This window comes from Antechinus flavipes, chromosome 5 (assembly GCF_016432865.1).
Source record: "Antechinus flavipes isolate AdamAnt ecotype Samford, QLD, Australia chromosome 5, AdamAnt_v2, whole genome shotgun sequence".
Lineage (NCBI taxonomy): Eukaryota > Metazoa > Chordata > Mammalia > Dasyuromorphia > Dasyuridae > Antechinus > Antechinus flavipes.
The window spans coordinates 99,977,761-99,987,362 of NC_067402.1; positions in this window are offsets into that span (position 1 = coordinate 99,977,761).

The following is a 9,602-nucleotide window of genomic DNA, read 5'->3' on the forward strand; positions in this document are numbered from 1 at the left end:
AGATGAAAATGATTCTTTGAAAATTAGAATTGGGCAGTGAAGCTGAGAGACCAAGAATAACAACATGTATTATAAAGAATGAAAAAAAGAACAGAACGTGGAAACATCTTATAAGAAAAACAACAAATCTGAAGAATATGTTAATAAGAGAAAACATAAGAATAATTGAACTATTTGCAAGCTGTGACCAAAAAAAGAATCTTGATACAAAAAACAGTCAAAGAAAATTGTGTTTTTATGAGAGAGAACAAGAGGGGAAAGTATAAATATAAATAAAATAAATCCAAAGATCATCACCTAAAAGAGATCTTGTGTAGAAAACATATTATTCCCAAATTTTTAAAACCCTCAGATCAAAGTGAAAAATTTGCAAGATGCAAACAAACAAAAAATTCAGATGTGTCTTATCTACAATTAGAATTGTACAGAATTTATCAGCAGCTACAAGAAAAGACCACAGGCCCTGGAATAATATATATCAGCAAAATAATAAGGCCTGTGGTGAAAAATTTCATATCCAGAAAAATTCAGCATAATATTGAATGAAAATAAAAAAGGATAGCCAACATTCAATGAACTTGCAGATTTTCAGGACTTTCTCTCAACAAAATATGAACTTAATAGAAAATTTCACATATAAGAGTCAGCATCAAAGATTAATTTCAAGGGACTCAACATGGACAAATTGTTTACATTTTTACATGGAAATGTATATCATATTTTTGAGATTGACATCAGTAATTGGGTAGCAAAAAAGATTAGGATAGAATTGGGTATTATCTCACTCTAAAAAAGCAAAACTGTCTAGGAAAAGGTAAAAAATAGTAATTATGCTATCCAAGTTAGGTACAGGGGAAGAACTGACACATGCATTAGAAGGGGAAGGAGGGTGCTCATATTTCTGAAAACCTACTCACATTGGGAATGGATTCCATGAACAATTTAGCACCCTCCAAAATCTATAAAGAATAAGGGAGAGAGGGAATAGGGTAAAGTGAATTATAGAAAAATGTGTAGATTTATGACAGTGAGACAAGGGATGTAGGTTAACATAGAAAAAGGATAAAGTAGGAAGGAAAGGGGGGAGAAGATAAGGGAGTGATCCATGGATGGAAAGAGGTTAAGTAATAGCAAGGCAAGTTAAAGAATAGAATGAAAGTAGAAGAGTTAGCAGGAATAGAAAATAAGAGATATATACAAACACTGCAACAAGTATCAGGAATAGAATTTCTTAGAAAAAATAGGGCTATTAATCATTGATCTCAGACAAAGTCAAACTCAAAGATTTAGTCAAGAGAGAAATCTATATTATATATCAGCCATGTTAATATTGTTTTAGATGCATGTTTACATATGTATAGATATGTATTATATAGGTATGTATGCATGTAGGTATATGTAAGTGTGTATAAAGATATATGTATTGTGTGTGTAAATATATGTATGTGTACACACACACACCACACACACACACACACACACATACACTTAACTATAGCCTCCTTGGAGGAGGTGAAGGGGTATGGAAGAAAGGGGAAAAAAGAGGAAAGTAAAAAGATAACCTACAAGAAAGCAAAGATGGTGAGTCATGAACATAATCTCTTATATTATTATATATGCTTTCTTGAAATGGAAATTTGTTATATATTTTGAATCTTCCCTGATGTTCTACTGGGTACAAGATAATGTTTTGCTTTGTTTTCCTTTTGTTTTTCTATCTTTCTTTTTCTATTCTGTTTTTTACATTATTGTATTTAGTTTAATACAAAATTTTTTTAAAAAAGGAGCAGATAACATCTGCCCTCTCTTTAAAAGTTCACAAGGCAAGGATAAAGCTTCACATCTTTTAGGCATGTAGGGCTCATACATACATACTCATTAGATTAAGAAAAAGTTTTATCTATCTCTTGTCAGTTGTCAGAGTCTTATCCTACAAAGGTCAAGATGATTTGCTCATCACCTAGTGAACCAATTAGAACTCATAGGCATTTTATTTGTACTTTGGAACTCATTTCTAGCTATAAAAAGGAAAAAAAAATGTCCTTGACTGTAAGGCTCTATATGACTTAGGGTTAGTTAGATAACATCTCTTGATTGACAACCTGAACTCCCTCTCCAACTATTTTGTGGCTACTATTGACAAATCCTAAAAGGAAGTGTGAGTCTGATGCTATAGTCTTCTTTAGTGCCTCAATATCCTTTGGATTTGGATAATTTATATAAATGGAATTGTGAAGATGGGAAGAAGAAAAGGAGAAGTAAACCTATGAAGCTCTAATCTCTTGTTCTGGATTTTTGCCTTTTATAGGATATATTGTTGACTATATATTAAGTTTTGAGCCATCTCTTAATTCACAACGCTCAACATTTACTCTCTCTTATATTTCTGAAGCAGGAAAAAGGCAGCTGATCCTAGAAGATAGCAAATTTGCCTTTTCTTTCTTTCTCTCTTCATATTGTCTTGCTATATTCCATTTTGGAAGCTGCAACTCAGATCCATTTATCTTCTGTCCCCAATGAGAGAGCACAACTTCTACACCAGAGAGAAGGGGACTGATTTGCTGACATTTGCTGAATGTCTTTTCTGTGGTTATAAAATTGGTTGGAGCAGAGATAATGCTTGATCAGTTTAAACAAACACCTTATAGCAGGTACTGTACAAAAAGTTGAGGATGTAAATAGAAATAAACAATCTCCACTCAAAAAGAAATTGTTTTGCAATGTAAAATACAGTGAATTCATATATATATATATATACATATATATATATATATACACATACATATATAGATAGATAGATAGATAGATAGATAGATAGATAGATATACAGAATAAATATGAAGAAAATAAATATAAGCCCATAAAAAGTAAAAGAAAGGATAATTTGGGAGGGATGGCAACAGCAGTTGATAGTCTCACAAAAGTCTTCATGTATAAAGAGGTGCTTAAACTACATCTTGAAGAAAGAAGAATTCAAGAAATCAATGAGAAGGGAAACAATAGGGAATCGGGAGAGAAAAGACCTGGAAATAGAAAATAGAATGGAGAACAGAGGAACAATTGTCTGGATCTCTGAGTGGATAGGGAATGATGTACAATGAGGCTAGAAAGATGGTTTGGGACAAGTTTGTGAATTTAGAAAAAATTCCAAAAGAAGTTTATATTTTTTTTTCCTAGAGACAATAGGGAGTCACTGGAATTTATTAAGTGGGGGAATCAAATGGTCTTTTCTGTACTTAATGGGATTTCTTTTGGCAACTGTGTAGAGGATACACTGGACTATAGAGAGCTTTGAGGCAGGAATATAATTAGGAGAATGTTGCAATAATAATCAGGGGGAGATTATGAGAGTCTGAACTAAGGTGGTAGCTATGTTTGTGGAAAGAAAAGATCAGATGGGGAAAATGCTGTAGATGAAGTAAGGGCACTATTTGGCAACTGGCAGGATATATAGAGCTAGGGGGATTAAAGTTATGAGAGAAGTTATGAATCTGGAAGATTAGAAAAACGGTGCTGCCTTTAATAAAAATGTAACTATTTAGAAGAGAAAAAGATGTGAGCAAAATAATAATGAAAATTTTAGATAAATTGCATTTGAGATGTCAGTCAATCATAGATACTTAGTAATCATCTATTATATGCTCAATACTGTTGCTAAACTCTGGGTATAGAAAAAAAGTTAAAGGTATATCCTGCCCTTATAGAGCTCATATTCCAATGGGTGATATTTTCAGGATGTCCAATTTGAAATCTCCACTAGACAATTGGTGGTATCAGAAGCCTAAAGGATTTACATTTGCCTCCTTATGGATTGTCACTGGTTTTTGATATTGTATCAATAGCTTGAGTCCTAATATCCTGAGTCAATTACTCTTTAGTACATCTCATGAAAAAGTTACCCTAATGTATATTGTAAATATCACTCCAGAGAACCATTTTTTTTTTTTTTGGAAACAGAGCTCTTGGGTTCAAATATCACTTCAGGCAAAACACTGAATGTCCAGTTATTTTGTATATCTATTGCTCATGCATATACTTTTGTCATTTCTCTCAACAGAATTAAGGATTGGGATTATTTAGTTTTTCTCTTCCTATTTCTAGTGTTTCTAGCTTATAATAGACAATTATACTTGCTAATTATTGACTGGCATTTTGTGTTTCTTTGAGGAATTAAAATGTGCTCTCTCATCATTTCCTTGCCAGTGGCTTTTACCCATTTCTGTCTTCCTGGATTGCTTTTATGACCACCTTGTGAATTCCTTCCATCTGAGAATAGTGGAATATGTTCTTAGTAAAGGAATGATCTGAAGTGGTCCATAGATGCTGAACTTTGCCTGGTCCAGAATCTTGATTGGGATAGAGCATGAAAGTCATTAACAATTCTGATAATGTGGAAGCCAGTCTTGTTAACTATGGAAATCCAGTAGTTCAAATAAGCTCAATACTTAAATCGGTTTGAGAAGTCATTAAAATAAAATACCACAAAACCCCAAATGCTCCAGATTCTTATGGTATAACTCTGATAAAAACCTCACTGTCCCCCACAGCAATGTCCAGTAGCACTATTTATCTAAGGACAGAAAGAGGAAGTATGAAAATTGTAGGAGACCAGATGGAAAGGTCTCTTCTGCTTTAGTTCATTGTTTTGTCTTCTCACTGAATTCCTGCTGCCTGCTGTTTTTTTTTTTAATCTCCCACTTATCTTTGAAAGCTCCTGTTCATTTAATACTTATTATTAGAAAGCTGGAAATATATTCTCCTTATAGAAATGAGAATATGGAAATATAGAGTTCTAGCTGCAGGAGTCCTTGAATGGCTCATTATCATGAGATTATTATCCCTAAGAAATGTTATCAACTCTCAAAAACCAGACATATTTCTTTCTTATCTTTTGTGGTCAAATCAAAAGAAAAAAGAATAGTCTTTATATAGATGGAGTCAAGATAGTGAAGTGAGAGGAAGCATTTTTACCTAGCTCACCCACCATAGCTCCTATTCACCAACTTTGAAAACAGGACAGACTGAAAACAAATCAGGAAAGTCAAGTTAAATAAGTCACTTTTCCAACCAAGGGATAGACAGACAGATCAACAGACCCTAGGGTATGGGCTGTCCAGGAGATGGACTGCAGTAAAAATGGAACCTAAGGGCATGTGTGGGCTCAGAGACAGAAAGAGGGAGGGAATAATATGAGGGCAGGGATTCCTGAGGCAGGAGGAGATCCTAGGCAATCCTTGAGCTAATGATAATTGCAGAAATAGATGCCATCTAGTAGTTCCCTCGTCCATTATCCAGTTTGGGGTAATTGATCCAGGGTGACAACAAGCAAGTGGGTCTCATAGCTGTTTGCTGAGAAAGAAACAAGTTCAATTAGTGAAAACATGAAGGAGAATAATCAAGGCAGAAATCACAGACCAAATTGGGACCAGCAGTTTAGTTGCTTGGAAAATACAGAATCTCCCAATGGATTAACATCGACTGAGTCCAGCAGCAGTCTACTGGAACACAATTATGTTTAGTCCTAAACTTTAACAAATAACTTCCAGAGTTTAGCCTAGGAAGGCAGTAAACAAGTCTTTTTCTAGATTATATCACTTTGGAAACACTGAAAATTGGAAGGTCATTAAATTAAGCTGTGAAAAAAGCAAAAGGATGTAAAAAGATAGAAACTTGTGTTAGAGGTGTCCCCTCAACCCTTAAAAAGTATGCAGAGCTCAGCTCTAACATAAAGTCCAAAATCAAGAAATAGGCTGAGAGAATGAGTAATTAATTAAAAAAAAAACTTGGGCATAATGAAATACTATACTGATGGGGAAGCTTAAAACAAAAATAGAAGAAAACAACTCTAAAACATCTATAAGCAAACTGGAAATTGAATGGATGCCCATCAATTGGAGAATGGCTGGGTAAATTGTGGTATATGAACGTTATGGAATATTATTGTTCTGTAAGAAATGACCAGCAGGATGAATACAGAGAGGCTTGGAGAGACTTACATGAACTGATGCTTAGTGAAATGAGCAGAACCAGGAGATCATTATACACTTCGACAACGATATTGTATGAGGACATATTCTGATGGAAGTGGATTTCTTTGACAAAGAGACCTGAGTTTCAATTGATAAATGATGGACAGAAGCAGCTACACCCAAAGAAAGAACACTGGGAAACGAATGTGAACTATCTGCATTTTTGTTTTTCTTCCCAGGTTATTTTTACCTTCTGAATCCAATTCTCCCTGTGCAACAAGAGAACTGTTCGGTTCTGCACACATATATTGTATCTAGGATATACTGCAACATATCTAACATATATAAAACTGCTTGCCATCTAGAGGAGGGGGTGGAGGGAGGGAGGGGAAAAATCAGAACAGAAACGAGTGCAAGGGATAATGTTGTAAAAAAAATTACCCTGGCATGGATTCTGTCAATATAAAGTAATTATTAAATAAAATAAAATAATAATAAAAAAAACATCTATAAACAAAGCCTCAAATAAAAAATTCAGATTATACACAAGCCCAATAGGAAATCCTAGAAGAATTAAAGAAAGATTTTTTTCCTTTTTAAAAAAGGGGAAAGGTAGTCTATATTTATTATCTATTTATTTACACTCTCTCCTTAGTTCCTTTCATTAGGTTTTCTGTTTCTTAATATTCTACTGAAATTTGTCTCTAAAAACACACTAGTTTCTACATCCCCAAATCTCTTTTTAGTCTTTTCCTGTTCATTGTACCATGTCCTCATATTAAATCCTTGATTCTCATTGGTTTCTGCCATACCATAATAGTTGGTTATCCTCCAAGATTTCTATTCTTTTTTTTTCTTTTCTCCTTTCATAATTTCTAAGATTTTAATTTTTCCATTTTTAAGATTTAATTTCTAGATTTAAGGTTAAAGTTCTCTAAGGCTTTGCTATAAATGTTCTCTTTGAAAATATGACATTCCATATAGGAGAATCTCAAACTTTATTTTGAACCTTTGATATTTCTTCTAAGCTACGTGTCCATAGCTTTAATTTCCAATGACATAGTTTTATCTGGATGTATCTTAGGACATTGTTTACAAAAGTTTTTATCTTTTCTCTGAAGTTACTCTTCCTTTGAATTGCACTATTTCTCCTGTGTTCTCAGTGCCATTTTTAAATAATCCCTTACTTCTCATATTTTACCAGATACTAATTCCAATGTATCTCCACATAATGTATCATATTATGTAAAATCATATAATGAAGTACCTATAGCCTAAGTTATGGAATATTCTAGTGAAGAATCTTATTCCCAGAGAAAAGATTATGAAACATCCTTCCTCTTAATAGAGAAAAGAAATATTATAGAAGCAGAATTTTGGACATTGTTAGGCACAGTTACTGTGTCAGTTAGTTTACTACCACATTTTGTTATTAGAGAAGATTTCTAGGGAGATGAGATTTATGAATATTGGGAGCTGACAGTCATACAAAATCCAAAGGGCATCTGTAAGACTTTAAGTACTCCAAGGAAGTACCCGATAGAGAGAATCTTCAAGACATTAGCTTTATAAGTTAGTCCTAAAGAAGAAGTATTGGTTCCTTTCTCAATTCAATTTTCAATGTTGAATAGTGGGAAGAGGTCTGGACTCAGGAGATCAAATTCTCTCCTGATGTCTAATTAGTTGTGTAACTTTGTGCAATTAATTTTTCTTATTTGGACTTCAGTTTTCTTAACAACAAAAGTGAGGAAATAAGACTAGATGATTGTCAGTGTCCTTGATAGCTATAAAATTATATTTTCTATGAATTCAATCAACATTGTATAGCGTGAATATAGCAGAACTTGGATATGTCTGCCTGGGACCATGATGTTGACTGGAAGAACAGCTATAAGTATGATTATACAAAGACAGTTTTTTTTTTTCTTTTCCAAAGACCCTTCATGTTTAGGCTTAGTAGATGATGGTGTGGTGGTAGAATATGGGTTGAAATATATTAAAGGGAGATAGGGCTAAGATTCATGAAAGTTAAAAGACATATAAACTCTTAAGGGTTTCAATTTACAGTGAAGGCAAATTTGGGAAAATAGAAAAGATAATTAAAGATATCTTCTCTTTACCTTTGTTGGACAACATTAGATTTTGACTGGAAGGGAAAAGTAGCATCTGGGAAGCCACTGAAATTTAAAAAGCAAGGAAATTTACTAGCTTTTTAAACTCCAGGACAAATGAGAAAGTTCTTATAAATGATAGGAAAGGGAATACCCTCTGAGCTCTGTTGAAAGGAGAGGAAAGAAAAGGAAAAAAATAATAAAACTTTCCAGGAAAGCTACAGCAGAAAGAATAAAAGAGAAGAAAAATAAATGTGACTACTCCCCAGCACACATACAAATAAATTTAAACTGCACATTATATTAAAAGTAACATTGCCTCTTACTTTCTAGATAAATAGGTGTGTCATTTTCTCTTTTACTCTGGTCTCAGTTTTTTTTTTTTTTTTATGAAATAAGATTAATGGGTGAACTTTCTACCCTTTGTAAGATTATACTCTTATTTCCGTCTTCCAAAAGATAATTCTTTTATTCATTCTTTTGCTGAATTCTATAGCATGGGTGTTTTTCGATGTTTTCTCACAAATTGCCAAAAGTGTATCTCTCATTTAATCAATCAGCTTTGAGTCAATACCCAGTTTTATAAAAAAGCAATTTATTAAATCTACTGGAGAAATCTCTTACCCCATAAATGTTCGCTCATATCTATCTATCTATCCATTATCTATCCATCTATCTATCTATCTTTTTTATCTCTCTTCAGCTTAATAAACATCACAATTACTGGATATATAATTTGTTAATAGTGTAACAAGCTGGATATAGTGGTTCAGGAGAGAAAACTATAATGGGCTAAAACTTCTGAACTAATCTTTATTGAAATCAAGTCAATGATAGTCTACTGAACTTGTAGACCAAATAAATTTGGTAGATGCAGCCTCAAACAAAATAAAGCAGTGTAAGAAATGAAAACACTCAAATATAAAAATAATTATATACATTTTTATAAGTAGTGAGAAAGAATACAGCTACAGTCACTTATGATACATTTGTGTTCCTATGACTTTTTCTTAGCTTTAGAAAAAAGTCCTACCGTTCAGCTCTCAAACAGCTAATTAATTTTTTTTCTCAAGAATTCTTTTTGTATTTTTTTTTGTAAGACAAAGACTTAAGGCAGTTCTCTCAGGAAAGAAATCCTCTTAGTCTTAGTCCTCTCTCCTCTCAGAATCCTTGTTTAGTCCTGAGAGGGAGAATTGAATTTATATCTGACCTCAGACATTCACTAACTGTATACTTGGACAAGTCACTTAATCTCTCTATATTTTAATTTTTTTGGCAATTTTTTTCAGTTGTGTCTTACTCTTCATGCATTATTTGGGGTTTTCTTGGCAAAGATGCTAGAGTAGTCTGCCATTTTCTTCTCCAGCTCAATTTAAAGATGAGGAGATTAAGGCACACAGTTAAATGACTTGTCAAGGTCACATAACTAATATATGTCTGTGGCCAGATTTGAACTCAAGAAGAAAATTCATTTTGACTTCAGGCCAACTCTATCCACAGTACTGCTAAACTGTCTATGTTT